The following is an 18,931-nucleotide window of genomic DNA, read 5'->3' on the forward strand; positions in this document are numbered from 1 at the left end:
TGTGTCTTAAATCAGACTCCATATACCAATTCAAGGGACAGACTCAAGAAAGAATTGTCCTGCATCCTGCATAACATTCAGTGTTCTCCCAGATATGACTCTATGTGAAAAACCTGTATAATGATCTGAACCTAGAACCTAACACCATTTAATATATAAACAGAAAAGCATTTTGGGGAGGTTTTAATACATACTAAATTTTCTGTAATACAAGAATTATATGCATACAGCTATTACTATATTTTGTTATATTTTGTTTAAAACTTTATCAAGAGTTGTTTCATCATTTTGGAAAAATCACGTCACTGACTGCAATACTGCCTGCAAAATTTTATCTTCCAAACAACACATCTGTGTAAGTCTGCATATGGAGTTGTTGTAGTCATAGGTGATTCCACATATATATGCAAACACATGGCTACTTTATTGTGTCTTCTAGTAGAGTTGTGCCTAAGAATTCACATGTAGAAATACTAATACTTTCCTTTTATTTCTTCTCTATGTCATAGTTAGAATATTAATGTTGATTTAAACAAATGTATAGGTAGGTCATATGAACTATGAATTTAATTTGAGAATAATAAAAGGTGTGTTATAAAAAATTATCATAAAAGGGGGCACTAAGTCCATAGGGTTGAGAATCACTGTTTCATAGGATACCAAGGAATTTTTCTTAACTTAACTCAGCTTTAGGACACTGTTAAACCCCAGCCGACAATTAGAACTATTCTCAGCTGCTTGAGTTAGCTCACTGATTCCAGAATTTCTCATAGACACATGCCAATAGAGAAATTCAGCCAGTCTAAAATTACGTGCCTGCCTCCTGATCTAACACCCTTAGAATCCATTGTCACACATATTCACCAGGGTTTGGATGATAAAATTAGCACTTAGAAAAAGCCAGCCCACCTGACAGTTTTTGACTGGTTGTGCCCTCACTTAAGATCAATTGCAGCAGACATGATGTCTCCTAAAGCCTTGCCTTCAATGGACACTTCCTTCAAAGTAATCACAGGTGGTAATTTAAGTGTTTTGTCACTGGGTGCTTGGACTGCCAGTATCTCATCCGTTTTTCACTCTTGTTTTCTGATACTATTTCATAGAGGATATGTCTTCTGGCATTTTATGAAGGCCAAAAAAAAAAAAAAAGAATTTTATTCTGATAATGCTGTAGATGACTTTCAGAAGTATGTTCCATCTCACTCTCTTCTTTTGGATTGTCAGTCCACAAATGTTTAGCTAATGTCCAGAATCTACTATGTGCTGGACATTAGCTCAGTGTGGGAGGCAATAAGCCTGGCAATGTCCCTGCTCACATGGCATTTTAAAAATACTGTTCCTGGCTGGGCACGGTGGCTCACGCCTGTAATCCCAGCACTTTGGGAGGCTGAGGCAGGCAGATCATGAGGTCAGGAGACTGAGACCATCCTGGCTAAAATGGTGAAACCCTGTCTCTACTAAAAATACAAAAATTAGTTGGGCGTAGTGGCATGTGCCTATAGTCCCAGCAACTTGAGAGGTTGAGGCAGGAGAATCGCTTGAACCCGGGAGGCGGAGGTTGCAGTGAGCTGAGATCACACCACTGCACTCCAGCCTGGCGACAGAGTGAGACTCCACCTCGAAAGAAAGAAAGAAAGAAAGGAAGGAAGGAAGGAAGGAAGGAAGGGGAAGGAAGGAAGGAAGGAAGGAAGGAAGGAAGGAAGGAAGGGGAAGGAAGGAAGGAAGGAAGGAAGGAAGGAAGGAAGGAAGGAAGGAAGGAAGGAAGGAAGGAAGGAAGGAAGGAAACTGTTCCTTTCTCCTTGTTCTGCAGAATTGTTTCATAGTCCACCCTTAATTTTTATCTCTTTCCTCATTTCTCTCTGAGATGAAAACTTTCCAGACTTTCTGTCTGTCATTGTCCATAACAGTGACATTTGAGTAGACCTGATATCTAAATCTGGGTCATGCCTAAGTGCCTGCTAATGTAATTCAAAGAGAATATATCTACGATGTGAAGAACACTGTGCTGAGGACTGGACATGGTGGTTCACCGTGGCTTACAGAAGGGAGTGGGGTGGAACATCTAATCCCAGCACTTGGGGAGGCTGAAGCAGGAGGATGGCTTGAGCCCAGGAGATCAAGACCAGCCTGGGCAATATAGTGAGAGCTGTCTCTACACAAAATTTAAAAAATTAGCTAAGTGTGGTGATGCACCCCTGTGGTCCTAGCTACTCGGGAGGCTTAGGTAGGGAAAGATTGCTTCAGTCCAGGAAGTCGAGGCTGCAGTGAGCCAGACGGTATCTCAAGAAAACAAAACAAAACAAAAACCACTGTGCTAACACGTGTGGCAGATAATAATATATAATAATAGCTAACACTGAATGCTTAATAAGAGAAATTACTTTTAAGTACTTTGCATATACAACTTGGTTAGCCCTCAATCACTCTATGAGGTATTGCTGTTATTACCTGTATTCCCATTTTACAAAGGAAGGAATGGAGGCATTAATAGTGACTAAGAAGCTTGCTCAAGGTCACATACCAGTAATTAAATACAGGCTGTCTGGATCCAAGACCAACTCTCTTAAGTACTTCCTTGTGATAAATAAGATATTAAGTTGAAAAACATGCCTTGCCTCAAACAACTTGCCATCAAGGGAAAGCTGTGGAAATTACTATAACTTATCAGTCGTGAAAAGAGTCAACCAAGAGTCTTAAAGTTTTTTAGAACAGCTAGCTCAGGTAAACTTTCTGTTTATTTTTTTCTTTCTCTCTTTCACTTTTTTTTTTTTTCCCTAGTGATTCTCTTGATGATTCATGGAATTGTACTTCTGTATATTCACCTTTTGATCTTACTGCTTCTCTTTTCTACTACAATTGAGAATTTCTTAAAGATAGGAACTATATATTATTTCTCCTTTTATCTTTAGTCCCTAGTATATAATAGAGGACCACTCAACATAAAGACTCAATAAATTATTATATTCAAAGAAGTGACAGTAATTATTCATAATTAGTATCTATGAATACATTGTACCTAGGGGCACTATAGTATTTTAGAGCCTCTGATTGAGTAAGTCCCAATACTATTCTGGTAAGAGAGTTAAACATTATTATCCACGTTTCACAATCAACGGCTTAATTGTCAAAAGGTCGTGTGGCTTACCACAAGTTAGTCAGTAGGGGAAAAAACAGAATCTAGGAGGTTTTTTTTTTCTTATTACAAAAAAAAAAAAAAAAAGATTTCCCCAAAGTTAAATTAATGCACATAAGAATATCAAAAAATATGGCAAAGATACTTTGTCAAAACCAAGCAACACTTAAACACAAAACATTAATTTATGTTAACTTTATGTAAGTTATTTTGAAAATCAACTCCAAAGATTATGTTCAGAAACTTCTTTTTATACTATTTTTGTTTTCTGCACATTATTTTAGTAATAAGGGCTATATCCTCCCATGAGATCTACAGGGCGGATATTAGATAAGCCACAGATGAGTTAACTTGTTTTGGCTTGAATGAGGAAATGTGGTGGTTCCAGATGCTTCCATGCTCCGAGCACATCGGATCCAGTAGGCAAGAGAAACTGGGCTAAGACTCAAACAAGGGAGGTGTTTTTAGCTAATCACAAAGTCTACTCTTCCAGTGTTTCCGTAGACAAGGATTTTTTTTTTAAAGAAAAATATTATTACAACATAGTTATAAATTCGTTTTTGGTAAACAAACTTCAACAAAGGATGATCCAAAAGGCTTGAATTTCTAGCCGCAGAAAGAGTTATTTTTACTCTTCAGTCTGTTCCGGTGACTGTTTTCCCTACTTTTGTTAATGGCTTCAACATCCATTGAACTGACCAAGCTAGAAACCTCAAATTCATTCTCCACAGCTCCTTCTCCCTCACCCTCATATGCCACTGGTTTTAGTTTTACTCATATGCCCATTCTGTCATCTAAGTAGATATATTTATTATATCTACTTATATATCTACTATATCTACATGTATAATACATCTGTTATAACCTCCATTGCCTCTTCTAAAGGTTGAGCCTCTCCACCATCTCCAAGATGGTTTTACTGCCCCTGATAAAGTTATTTATTTACCTAAAAACCACCAATGGCTCACCCTCATCTACAGATCAGAATACAACCTCCTGAGCATATCTGTGCCCTCTCTAATCTGTATAATCACCTGTTTTCTTCTACTTCCCTGAAAACCTCTACTCTGTCAGTTTCTTCTCAGCATTCCCCAGATATCTTCAGCATATCCAGCTCTTACATGTTTCAGTGTTTTTGTATGTAATGTTCCTTTAACTTGCCGTCCTTCCTCTGTCTTCATTACATGGTCAGTCCTAAGGCTTCCTTTAACTCCCAGCACAAATGTGGCCTCTCTCTGAAAGATGTCCTCAAATAATTAACCACTCCCATTTCATATTTGTGGCAGAGATTCTTGCTCCTCATTGAATAGAGTCTCTTGATGCTACACATTTCCCAGCTCCTTTCCAGTGAGGTAAGGCCATGTGACTTCTTCTGGTCAAAGGGCTGTGAGTGGAAGTGAGATGTGCCACTTCTGGTCCAAAACACCTAAGAGTTGGTGCATGACCCCCCAACTCTCTCTTCTCTTGGCAACTGTAAAGGTCTTATGACGGGATGGTAAAACCACAAGATGGAAATGGCCTAAACAGACCACATGTTTGGAGCTGCTCTGGGAAGTCCTCTGATCCTGCATTAGATTTCATGTAAGCAAGAAATAAACTTTTGTTGGTTAAGTCATTGAGCTTTGGGGTTTCACTACCACAGTGTAAACTCCCCTAACCAGCCTAACTCAACATCCTACATATCTCTATTTAGCCTTTTATTTTACAAAACTATAATAATGGATATTATTCTGTACTATTAACCCTCAAAGTCAGGCACTATACCTTATTTAGCATCTAACACAGTATTATAAACAAAATTGAACTTGAAAACTGGACTTTGCATCTTCAAACTTAATTTCCAAACCTGTTCTCCTACCAGTGTTTCTTATCTCAGTAAATGGCATCATCACTTACCCAGTCAGTCATTCAATCCAGAATATAGAAGTATCTTTCTTGTGTCTTTGCAAGCTTCTAAAGCCAGAAAATACCTTGGAGGTTCTTATTCTACCTCCCAAGTGTATCTTAAGTTTGCCATGTTTCTCCATTCTCTTATTCATCACTTTCTACCTCTTACTGAAGTGGTAGCCACCAGCTTTCTTTATATATACACACACACATATACACACACACATATATACACACACACACATAGAGGCATATATATGTATACACATGCACATATATAAGCTTTCATTTTATATATACATATGTAACATTATTAGGTAAACATGTGTATATTAACTTCAATAGTTTTTGGAGTATAAGTGGTTTTTGGTAATACAGATGAATTGTATAGGGGTGAAGTCTGAGATTTTAGTGCACCCGTCACTCAAGTAGTGTACATTAAACCCAATATGTAGTTTTTTTTTTAATCCCTCTTTCCACTCCCACCCACTCCCCTTCTGAGTCTTCAAAGTCCATTATACCACTCTGTATGCCTTTGGGTACCCATAGCTTAGCTCCTATTTATAAGTGAGAACATGCAGTATTTGGTTTTCCACTCCTAAGTTACTTCACTTCGAATAATGGCCTCCAGCTCCATCCAATTCGTTGCAAAAGATGTAATTGTGTTCCTTTTTATGGCTGAGTAGTATTCCATGGTGTGTATATACCACATTTTGTTTATCCACTAATTGGTTGATGGGCAATTAGGTTGGTTCCATATCTTTGCAATTGTGAATTGTGCTGCGATAAACATACGTGTGCAGGTGTCTTTTCGATGTGACTTCTTTTCCTTTGGGTAGATACCCAGGATTGGAATTGCTGGATTGAATGGTAGATCTACTTTTAGTTCTTTAAGAAATCTCCATACTGTTTTCCATGGAGGTTATACTAATTTACATTCCCACTAGCAGTGTATAAGCATTCCCTTTTCATCACACCCATGTCAACATTTATTGCTTTTTAACTTTTTTTTTTTTTTTGAGATGGAATGCCACTCTGTAGCCCAGGCTGAAGTGCAATGGTGTGATCTCAGTGCACTGCAACCAAGAGATTCTCCTGCCTCAGCCTCCTGAGTAGCTGAGATTACAGGCGCATGCCACCACATCCAGCTAATTTTTGTATTCTTAGTAGAGACGGGGTTTCACCATGTTGGCCAGGCTGGTCTCAAACTCCTGACCTCAGGTGATCCACCCGCCTTGGCCTCCCAAAGTTCTGGGATTACAGGTGTGAGCCACCATGCCTGGCCAGTTTTTAAATTTTTTAATAATGATCATTCTGGCTGGGGTAAGGTGGTATCTCATTGTGGTTTTAATTTGCATTTCTCTGATGATTAGCAGTGTTAATCACTTTTTCATATGTTTGTTGACCATTTATACATCTTCTTTTGAGAAGTGTCTATTCATATCATTTGCCCAATTTTTGATGGGATTATTTGTTTTTTTATTGTTGATTTGTTTGAGTTCCTTGTAGATTCTGGATATTAGTCCTTTGTTAGTTGCACAGTTTGCAAATGTTTTCTCATTCTGCAGGTTGTCTGTTTAATCTGATGATTGTTTCTTTTGCTGACCAGCTGTCTAAATAGCTCTCTTCTATTACTTCTTTGTGATTCAGTTTTCTTTTGCAATAAGAGAAATGTTTTTTAAAATTTACAAATATAATCATATTACTTCCACGCTTAAATAATTCCCAGTTGTTTAGTATTTAGTATTCCTTTCAATAATTTTCAGTAGTGGCTGTATTTCTTATGTCATACACCATCTTACTTTATTATAATTGTTTATTTAAATGTTTGTCCTTCTCATTAAATTTCAAGTGTGTTCAGGGCATAGCATAGCCCTGTCTTGCCTATTCACTGCTATTTTTCCAGCTTCTGATACAAAACAGGAAAATAAGTATTTGTTGAATGAATGAACGAATACTGGGAAAATAGTATATAGTCAATAGGAATTTATTGAATAGATAAGCAACCACATATCTTCAAGCAGGTATGAATTTTTCCATACATTCTGAAATATTTTATCAGCATATATTTTTACTTGCAACACTCTTTTCTTTCTTTTATGCTATCCCACAATCCTTGCAACCTTTAAAATTCTAATTCATGGCTAATTTATTCACTCATTCACTGGGGGTGGAAGCTCTTTGCATATTAATTCATACCCACTTTATACATTTGAGTTATATAATATGACTTAAGCTTTTGTTATTTTGTAAATGTGCTTGAATAATTTTTACACTTATATACTCTATCTTCTAGACTAAATTATAGATTCCCCTTCAATTGAAACCATGATCCCTATTTGTTTTGAAACTCTTGCCTCTCCTCATACCTGTAACCTCCAGGTACTTAGCATGGCGTTCTGCATTTAGAGACCGCTTAATTTATTGAAGGATTGGCAAGGGTTAGGGTGTAAGAGTGAAAACTGGATGGGTGAAACGTCAACAGACAGATACTGGAATGGATCCTGGCTTTGCCTCGAGGGAGAAATGAACTTTGGGGAGGCTTCTAAGACTTGAGTCAGAGGTACAAGATCCTTGGTGTTCATTGTCTTAATTTTGTTGGGCTCTATCCCAAGATTCATTTTTTTTTTTTTTTGCCCAGGCTGAAGTGCAGTGGCATAATCTCGGCTCACTGCAACCTCCGTCTCCCAGGTTCAAGCGATTATCCTGCCTCAGCCTCCTGAGAAGCTGGGATTACAGCCGCACGCCGCCATGCCCAACTAATTTTTGTATTTTTTAGTAGAGATGGGGTTTCACTATGTTGATAAGGCTGGTCTCGAACTCCTGGTCTCGTGATCCGCCTGCCTCGGCCTCCCAAAGTGCTGAGATTACAGGCGTGAGCCACCGCGCCGGTCTTTTTTTTTTTTTTTTTAATTGAGATAGAGTCTTGCTTTGTTGCCCAGTCTGGAGTGCAGTGGCATGATCTTGGCTCACTGTAACCTCTGCCTCCCGGGTTCAAATACCATCACATTAGGAGCTGGGGCTTTGATGTATGAATTTTGGAGGGGACAGAAACACTCCGTCTGTAACAATAATTTAAAGTTCTTTTTTTTTTTTTCTTGAAGCACTTCTGGCTGTTGGTTATTGCCATGGTGCCAATTTCCAGGGAGTTACTTTTATCTATTTATTTGTTTTTTGAGACAGAATCTCACTCTGTCACCCAGGCTGGAGTGCAGTGGCACAATCTCGGCTCACTGCAACCTCTGCCTCCCCGGTCCAAGCGATTCTCCTACCTCAGCCTCCTGAGTGAGTAGCTGCGATTACAGGCATGAACCACCACGCCCAGCTAACGTTTGTATTTTTGGTAGAGAAGGGGTTTCACCATGTTGACCAGGCTGATCTCAAACTCCTGGCCCCAAGTGATCTGCCTGCCTCAGCCTCCCAAACTGCTGGGATTACAGGCGTGAGCTCCCGGTCAAGGAGTTACCTTTTTTTTTTGAAACGGAGTCTTGCTCTGTCGCCCAGGCTGGAGTGCAGTGGCGCCATCTCGGCTCACTGCAAGCTCCGCCTCCCGGGTTCACGCCATTCACGGAGTTACTTTTAAAAATATTGTGCTGATTTTCATGTCCCCAAATTTAGCAATTGCTTTGATCTTGCTCAATATTCATGGGCTGTTTATTTTGTGAAACACTAAGAAGAATTCTTTGAGGGTGATCATTTTATTTTTCTGCTTAAAGTTTCAAAACCTGTGAAATATTTTTTGTTTACTTGCCTTATGTAGTGATTATATTGAATTCCTGCATTATAGGCTGGATTATTTTCTTTGCTAAAGCTGCAATGATGTCAAAGAATTATTTTCTATTCAGATTGTCCTTTTCCACAACTCATTCCAGAATAAGCGATCAATGCTTCCATTAGCACAAATGTTCAGATGCTATTAAAAATAAGACAAGGGTGCTTTATGTCTGAAAAATTCTGTGGATGCTTATGCCTGAAAAATTCTGTGGATGCTCGTATAAACTGGACATCCAAAAAGTCATCCAGCTCTTTGAATGAAAATGTCATTCTTGTATTCAGTGAGTTCTCTGATGTCAAATTACTTCCTGGAATGACCTTTCCATAAAATCAGTTTGAATCAGTAGTAATCCTTGCTTTGGAAAAGCATATCCTATGTGGATAACAAATGGATATAGTGAACATACACCAAAGACAAGAGATGAAAGGTTAGTAGGAAATTATCATTACTGCAGTTAAAAAAAAAAAAAAAGATCGGATAAAGGATTTAAAGTCCTATACCTGGCACACTAACATTTAAAAAAATCTTTAAAAACTAAAAAAGAAATTTTTTGAGACAGGGTCTCACTCTGTTGCCCAGGTTGGAGTGCAGTGGCATAATTTTGGCTCACTGCAACCTCTGCCTCCCAAGCAATCCTCCCACCTCAGTCTTCTGAGTAGCTGAGACTACAGGCATGCGCCACTATGCCCAACTTTTTTTTTTTTTTTTTTTGTATTTTTAGTAGAGACTGGGTCTTGCCATGTTGCCCAGGCTGGTCTCGAACTCCTCGACTCATGTGATCCACCCAATTCGGCCTCCCAAAATGCTAGGATTACAGGCGCGAGCCACTTTCCATTACAATTGAAGGACTGTATAATTTGCTGAACAGTTTTTAAAATGTGATGTATGGGGAGAGGATTCTTTGGCTTTGCTGCCAGTAAGCTTACTTGAGTATGGCCATCCTGTCTCTGGACTTGGATAAAAATGGACCCTTTTTCCCTTCCTGTGGAACTAACATTGAATAAACCTTGTCTCTCCAGCATATTTATGAAGTCCTCGAGTGGTTTAACATTAAAGTTTAAGTTTTAACTTTAATAATTCAGATTGCAGCCATGGAAGAAATAATCTGTGTGCATAAATTAAAGTAAATTGAATTTTTATTTCCCTGAGCTGATCTTATCTACAACAGTGATTCCTTTTTGCAGCAGAATACAAACTGAGAATACATGTATTTTTGTGTAATGGTTATTTATCAACATTATTGTTTGTAGATTATTTCTATTATGCCTATAAATTATGTTTTTACATTTTAAAAATTCAAAACAACTTTATGAAGATATTATTTATTAGCAAAACATCCATTCAAAGATAAATGTTTTGTTATTTCGGACATAAATATCAAATTAACATAAATGTTAATTTGTGACTGATAGTATGACAACATACACATAAGCCAATGTTTGACCCTTGCTATGTCTTTGATAAGTCAATATAATTTGAGAGGCAGTATTATGTAATGGTGAAGACAGAGACTGTAACCAGACTGCCCGTGTCTGAATCTCAGCTCCGCCACCTATTAGCAGTATAATCCTGAGTAAGTTACTGAATCTTCTTCACCTATAAAAAACCTAGGTGTTTTCTCACCTATAAAATGGAATGATAGTAAAACTATATATCTGATAGGATTATTGCAATGATTAAATAAGTTAACATATACTGAGCACTTAAAATGTCATTGCTACAAACTCCAAATAAGTATTTGTTATTGTTGTACATAAGGGGTAAGCACATTGACTCTAATGTCAGACATCCCCAGTTTGAATCCAGTCTTTACCAGCAGCCGAATGACCTTGGAGAAGCTACTTAAAATCTTCATCTGAAAATCGGGAAAATAACAAATACAAGGACTAACTAAAATAATAGAGGCAAAAGGCATAGAAGAGTGCCCAACATGTAGTAAGTGGTGAGTGAATATTAGCTATGGGTATTATTTTCACATTAGAGAGACTAAATTATATATATGTCTCCTAAATATCAAACACAGTGTGAAATGATAAGTATGCTATCAAATGAAAAATGTTATTTCCTATTTCACTAGCTTGGAGAATAACTTAAGGTCACATATTTTTAGTAGTAATATGACTCCAAATATCTATCCTGCTTATTATAAGAATGTCTTCCTTTCTTAGGTCCCCATATCATGGTAAGTTGGGGAACCCAGGGGTTGTTACTCAATTTCAAGGCATTGATTCTGATTATTCTTTTTTGCTGCTGAAAGACCATTGCTACTTCTGTAGTAGCTCCTCAGAGTAGTGCGTCAGATAGGTTCTGGTGCCAGCCCTCCTTTTCCAATTTGTTCAAACCACTGAGTCTTTCTTCTCATCTCTTTAAAGCACAGCTAGGACAGACTCCATGATTGATGCAAGGAAGAAAGTCAAGTTCCCAGTTACTTGCTTTTAAATAACAATACATAGTAATAACAGACCGTACACTAAGAAAGACAACTAGAAAATCTCCTAATGTTTGGAACTAGAAAATCTCCTAATGTTTGGAAATTAAGCAACACATATAAGTAACCTATGGGTTAAAATAGAAATTGCAACCAAAATTAGAAAATGTTTTGAACTGAATAATAACAAATAATAAGCCACATCAAAAGTCATGAGATGTGGCCAGATGCGGTGGCTCATGCCTGTAATCCCAGCACCTTGGGAGGCTGAGGTGGGCAGATCACTTTGAGGCCAAGAGTTTGAGACCAGCCTGGCCAACATGGTGAGACCTTGTCTCTACTAAAAATACAAAAAATTAGCCGCGCATGGTGGCACGCACCTATAATCCCAGCTACTCAGGAGGCTGAGGCATGAGAATCGCTTGAACCTGGGAGGTGGAGGTTGCAGTGAGCTGAGATCGTGCCACTGCACTCTACCCTGGAGGACAGAGGGAGACTCTGTCTCAAAAAAAAAAAAAAAAAAAAAAAAAGTAATGAGATGCAGCTAAAGTGCTGTTTAGAGGGAAATCTATATTCTTTAGCATGTGTTAGGAAAAAATGGCTGAAATTCATTATCTAGGATTTCATCTCAAGAGGTTAGAATATGACATCCATTGTTTAGTTCCCACTTATAAGTGAGTACGTGTGGTATTTGATTTTCTGTTTCTGCATTAATTCACTAGGATAATGGCCTCTAGCTGCATCCACGTTGCTGCAGAGGACATGATTTTGTTCTTTTTTTTTATGGTTGTATAGTATTTCATAGTGCATACACACCATATTTTCTTTATCCAATCCACTGTTAATGGATACTTAGGTTGATTTCATGCCTTTACTATCATAATTAGTGCTGTGATAAACATACTAGTGCAGATGTCTTTTTGATACAACTATTTATTTTCCTTCGGGTAGATACCCAGTAGTGGGATTGCTGGGTTGCATGGTAGTTTTATTTTTAATTCTTTGAGAAATCTCCATAATATGTTCTATGGAGATTTAACTAATTTACATTCCCACCAACACTTTTGCTTATGTTTGAATTTTTTCATAATAAAAATTTCAAAAGGAGAAACACTATTGAAGAGGGAAAAGGCAAACCACAAAGAAGACATTTGCAACACATAGCACAAGGAAAGGAGACTATATCCAAAATAGGTAAAGAATCCCTACAAATCAGTAAGAAAGAGAAAGACAACTCAATAGAGTAATTAGCAAAAACATAAAGTGGCACAAAAGAAGATACCCAAATGGTTAATAAATATATGAAAAGGAGGCCAGTTGAATTAGTAATCAAGGAATTAGAAATTAAACCCACCAATTATAAAGTACGATCCAATAATACACATAATTTATATTTTGTGCAAATATGTATATAAATGGGAGTTAGAGTACCTCAAGTTCAGTGCCAATATCAAAATAATATTAGCCGAGAATAGCTACAATTTAAAACACTCGAAAATACCAAGTATGGTTGAGGATGTGGTGAAACAGCAACTCTTGTATGCAGCTGATTGGAGCGAATATTGGTACAACCAATTTGGAAAACAGTTTGGTATTGCCTACCAAATTTGAATATATGCCTACCCCTATGACCCAACAATTCCACTCCTATGTATATACCCACCAAAAGTGTGTGTGTGTAAAAAAATGTGTCTGCAAAAAACAAGTAAGATGATAAAAACATAGTAACATCCTTTGGAATAGTTTCAAACTGGAAACTACTGAAATGTCCAACAACAGTTAAATGAATAAATAAATTGTAATGTATTTATACAATAGAATAGCATACAACAAGGAAAAATAAGGAATTTTTGCACATACATCAATTGACACGTCAAAACCTAATATTGACCAAAACAAGCCATTCCCACACAACATACAATGTGATTTCATTTAAATAATATTCAAAAGCAAGCAAAACTAATCTGCAGTGACATAAGCAAGAACTGAAGTTACATTTGAGGAGAAGTGGGGGATACTGACTGGCCAGGGACAGGACAGGGCTTTGGGGTTAGGGTAATATTTCATTTTTAGACCTTGATAGTGATCACAGGAGCATACACTTTGTGATTCTCTCACCCGACTTTCAAACTATACCCTTGGATTTTATGTACTTTTCTATATCTACGCTGAATTTCAATAAAAGATGTCTATTACAACAAAAGAAAGATATGAACTAGGAGAGAGAGTTCTGATAAATGAAAAAGCCATTTTAGTGCATAGAATGATGGGGGAAATGTTTTAAAATCTTGCTTTAATTTGGTCATTACAATAAACACAATTTGGGTGGGAAGAAAAAGTAATTAACATTTGTTCAAATACAGATATAAACTAGAGATGGAGGCCGTTAAGTTCTGTGCCTGGACCATAATAATTTCAGCTGGAAATTTTTTTAAAAGCTGGTGTTACAACATTCCACCACAGCCCAAAAAAGAATATTACTCAAAGAGCTGTGAACTTCTAATTTTGCACAATATAACTTCCAGGCACACCCTCCAAAAAAATCTGTTGCAATATATACCAACATAATGGAATGAGGTGATAAACTATTTAATATAAGACAATTAAATTCTGGGGGAAACTACCAATAATAATAGCTTTGGTTTTAAAAAAATTACCTGGTCGGGCGCGGTGGCTTACTCCTGTAGTCCCAACACTTTGGGAAGCTGAGTGGGGGTGGATCACGAGGTCAGGAATTCAAGACCAGCCTGGCCAAGAAGGTGAAACCCCGACTACTAAAAACTACAAAAATTAGCCGGGCGTGGTGGCAGGTGCCTGTAATCCCAGCTACTCGGGAGGCTGAGGCAGGTGAATTGCTTGAACCTGGGCAGCAGAGGTTGCAGTGAGCCAAGATCACACCACTGCACTGCAGCCTGGGAGACAGAGTGAGACTACATCTCAAAAAAAAAAAAAAAAATTACCCTTTCTTTCTAAGAGTAATCAGTTAACCCTGTCAGGGTCAACAACTTATTAAGGAAATTCTGAGTTCCCATGATAAAACCATGTTATCTACACATAAAAGAGTATTTATCTCTGTTCTTTATAGTGAGATACAGTTCGCATTTGGTTAGCAGAATAACAAGATTTTTGAGATGTGAAGTTCTCTCTTTTCTTCATGGGAAAATTTTGAGTGGGGTGAGGTTGGTCTTTGCTACTCATTTTTGGAAATACTTCCTTTTTTATTGTACTTGTATATTGTTATAAATAAAATTCTGGTTTAAATATTATGAATTAGGGATGTGTCCTTTTGTCTCTCTTTCAAAACTAGTATCACGAGATAAACATAGTTTGCATTGGACGCATGGGTAAAAACAGGGGAACCCTTATACACTGCTGGTGAGAGTGTAAATAAGTACAGTCACTATGAAGAACAGTATTGAGGTTCTTCAAAGAACTACAAATAGAACTGTCGTATAATCCGGTAATCCCACTACTGGATATATATTCAAAGAAAGGAAATCAGTACACCGAAGATATATCTGTTCCCTAAGTTTACTGCAACATTACTCACAACAGCTAAGATATGGAATCTACCCACCTGTCCATCAACAGATGACTGAATAAAGAAAATGTGGTATACACACACAGTCACACACAATGGAATACTATTCAACCATTAAAAAGAGTGAAATTCTGTCATTCATAGCAACATGGATGAGCCTGGAGGACATTATGTTAAGTGAAATAAGCCAGGAATAGAAAGACAAATGCCACATGTTCTCACTCATATGTTGAAGCTAAAAAAGTTAATCTTGTAGAAGTAGAGAGCAGAATAGTGGTTACTAGAGACTGGGAAAAGTAGTTGGGATGGGGGATAGATGCAGATTGGTTAAATTATATAAAATTACAGCTAGTTAGGAGAAATAAATTCCAGTTTTCCATATAGCACTATAGGCTGACTATAGTTAAAAATAATTTATTATATATTTTTAAATAGCTAGAGGAGAGGATATTGAATGTTCTTAACACAAAGAAATGATGACTGGGCATGATGGCTCACACCTGTAATTCCAGCCCTTCGGGAGGCCAAGGTGGGAGGATCGCTTGAACCCAGAAGTTCAAGATTAGCCTGGGCAGCAAGGTGAGACCACATCTTCACTAAAATTAAAAAAAAATTAGTCGGGCATGGTGGCCCATGCCTGTGGTACCAGCTACTCGGGAGGCTGAGGTGGGATGACCACTTGAGCCCTGGAGTTGGAGGCTTCAGTGAGCTGTGTTTGCACCATTGCACTCCAGGGTGGGTGACTTAAAAAAAAAAAAAAGATAAATGTTTGAGGTGACGTATATGCAAGTCACCCTCATTTGATGAATATACACTGTATGTATCAAAACATCATTAGGTACTCCATAAATATGTGTGATTATTATTAGAAAAGTAAAATTTTTTTTCAAAACAAAGGAGTTTGGGCAATTCTGTAAAAAAAAAAAAAAAAAAAAAAAAAAAAAAAAAAAAGAAGAAGAATTGGGTGCATGGGCCTGAGTGGGGAGGAAGGGTTTTACCTCATACAAGAGGAATCCTGTCTTTACCTGAGCTCGCCACAAAAGATACCTTATCTTGTTTTGCTTGGATTTGTACCAAGGACCTAGGCAGGATCTATAAACCTAACACAAAGCATCATGTGTAGTCATTGTAACTTTGAAGAGGGATATTGTCATTCTCTTCCAGTATCACATTAATTTTTACCTAATTTTAAATTCTTATTTGATAACCTAAAAACTTTGGGAATGTGAGAACGCTCTTCCCTTATCCTCTTTCCTATCATGACCTTTACATAACCGAAAAGGAAACAGCATTGGTCAGGGAGCCAGAAAGAGCAGGTTCCCGGCCTGACTTTCCTCCTACTTGTCTACAGAGGTTACTTAATCTCTTTGAGCCTTAATTTCTTCAGCTCCACATAGGTGATAACATTCTTCACTTCCGTGTAATTTTGAAAAGTGTAACATAGAATGTAAATATAGGCTAATACTGTCAATCATTATTAATAATTATTATGTTTAGGTTGCATTTCTAAATATAAAAAGATAAAGCATATAGTATAGTGAGGCTTAGGCTTGGGAAGAATACAAGGAAATGAGGTCAGAAAGAATAAGGACTGAAAAAATAAACGCATTGGTAATTATAAAAAGATAAAAAATGACAAAGTTGCAATGGAAAGGTCAGTGCAAACTTTTAAATTATTTTTCTAATTATATCACACATTTTAAATCCTGCTGCATAGACACTGATAATTGGGCACTAAGATTATCTTTAGAGGGACCTGAATAAAACATTTTTCGTCTAAGTACCATGTCTGGTGGATAATGAAACTCCCCACCCCCTCCCTCTCCCCTCTCCCTCCCTCTCCCCTCTCCCTCCCTCTCCCCTCTCCCTCCCTCCATTCTCTCTTTTCTTTTCTTTTTCTTTCTTCTTTTTTTTCTTTCCTTCCTTTCTTCCTTTTTTTCTTTCTTTCTTCCCCTCTCTTTCAGATAATCCCCTTCCCTCCCCTCCCCCCTCCCTCCTCTCCTCCCCTCCCCCTCCCTCCCCTCCCCTCTCCCCTCCCCTCCCCTCTCCCCTCCCCTCCCCTCTCCCCTCCCCTCCCCTCCCCTCTCCCCTCCCCTCCCCTCTCCCCTCCCCTCCCCTCCCCTCCCCTCCCCTCTCCCCTCCCCTCCCCTCTCCCCTCCCCTCCCCTCCCCTCCCCTCTCCCCTCCCCTCCCCTCCCCCCTCCCCTCCCCTCCCCTCCCCCCTCCCCTCCCCTCCCCTCCCCTCTTCTCTCCCCTCCCCTCCCCTCTTCTCTCCCCTCCCCTCCCCTCCCCTCCTCTCTTCTCTTCTCTTTCTTGAGACAGAGCCTCACCCAGGCTGGAGTGCAGTGGTACAATTTCGCTCATTGTAACTTCCGCCTCCTGGATTCAGGTAATTCTACTGTCTCAGCTTCCCGAGTAGCTGGGATTACAGGCATGCGACACAACGCCGGGATGATTTTTTTTTTTTTCTTTGAGACAGAGTCTTCCTCTGTCGCTCAGGCTGGAGTGCAGTGGCGTGATCTTGGCTCACTGCAACCTCCGCCCTCCCCAGTTCAAGCGATTGTCCTGCCTCAGCTGCCTGAGTAGCTGGGATTACAGGCGCGCGCCACCACACCTAACTAATTTTTGTATTTTTTAGTAGAGTTGGGGTTTCACCACGTTGGCTAGGCTGGTCTGGAACTCCTGACCTCAAGTGATCCACCTGCCTCAGCCTTCCAAAGTGCTGGGATTACAGGCGTGAGCCAACGACCCCGGCCGGCCCGGCTAATTTTTGTAATTTTAGTAGAGTCAGGGTTTCACTATGTTGGCTGGGCTGGTCTTGAACTCAAGCAATCCTCCGCCTTGGCTTCCCAAAGTGCTGGAATTACAGGCGTGAGCCACCGCGCCCGGCTGATAATGAAATTTCTAAGCACTTAAGAACATGCATTCAAAAGGCTCTGGAGTTTTTTGAAAAATAGGGTAACCTGCAGTAAAAGAAAATTTTACACACTTTCACTTTTTTTTTCTTTAAATACTAAGTCTATTTAGTAGACTGGCATCTCCAGGTGGCTAAAATAATTCGTTGATATCATCAAACATCTAATTAGTGTTCAAATTTCTCAAATTGTCTTAAAAATTCTGTTTTAACCATTGATTTGTTTGAATCAAGATCCAAATAACGGAGCAGAATTTTTATCACCAAGCCCACTGGCTGGTTACACTTTACCTCTTTTCAAAACAGATGTTTGTCACTGTAACACATTTCTATAAGCAAGAGAATTGAGGGATTAATTCAAGGTCTCTATATGTGCTTTACAAATATCAGATAGGCTCTGGTAATTAAATTACGGAAAATTCGCATAAGTAATATCTTGATGTTAATCTTGGACATTAGGACTCAAAAGGCAGCAATGACAAAGAAACCCATTTATGTTGATTTCACAGCCTTTGGGGGTCTCCTTGCCTTTATTTTGATTGTTGGAAACAGACCCACTCTTTGGCCACTATATAACAAAGTACTAAAAATGTATAATAACGCAAATTCATTAACATTTTTTTTTGTTGTTGTTGAGACAGAGTCTCGCTTTGTCGCCCAGACTGGAGTGCAGTGGCCGGATCTCAGCTCACTGCAAGCTCCGCCTCCCGGGTTCACGCCCTTCTCCTGCCTCAGCCTCCCGAGTAGCTGGGACTACAGACGCCCGCCACCTCGCCCGGCTAGGTTTTTGTATTTTTTAGTAGAGACGGGGTTTCACCGTGTTAGCCAGGATGGTCTCGATCTCCTGACCTCGTGATCCGCCCGTCTCGGCCTCCCAAAGTGCTGGGATTACAGGCTTGAGCCACCGCGCCCGGCCCTCATTAACATGTTTATTAAAATACAGACACGTTTATTACAAATCTGTAGCTTTATTTACAACTAACATCCTTATTTTTGTTCTATATGCCCACGTTTGTTCTCAAGTACAACGAAGGACTGAGAGAGCACATAATCCCCTCTAGGTGTAAATGAACGTATTTATTTTGCTTCAACTCATGTATGAAAGGGTTAAAAAATTATTATAGCCCCCACAACTTAGTTCTCCCAAAGAGAAGGTGCCAAGAATGAGGCACCTTTAGCCATCCATAATCTCCACCCATCTCATCAAATAAACGGAACAGTGATGAACATACTTGCTAAGTAAGCTCAGTCGTG

The sequence above is a fragment of the Macaca fascicularis genome, chromosome 1 (assembly GCF_037993035.2).
Source record: "Macaca fascicularis isolate 582-1 chromosome 1, T2T-MFA8v1.1".
In the NCBI taxonomy this organism is placed as follows: Eukaryota; Metazoa; Chordata; class Mammalia; order Primates; family Cercopithecidae; genus Macaca; species Macaca fascicularis.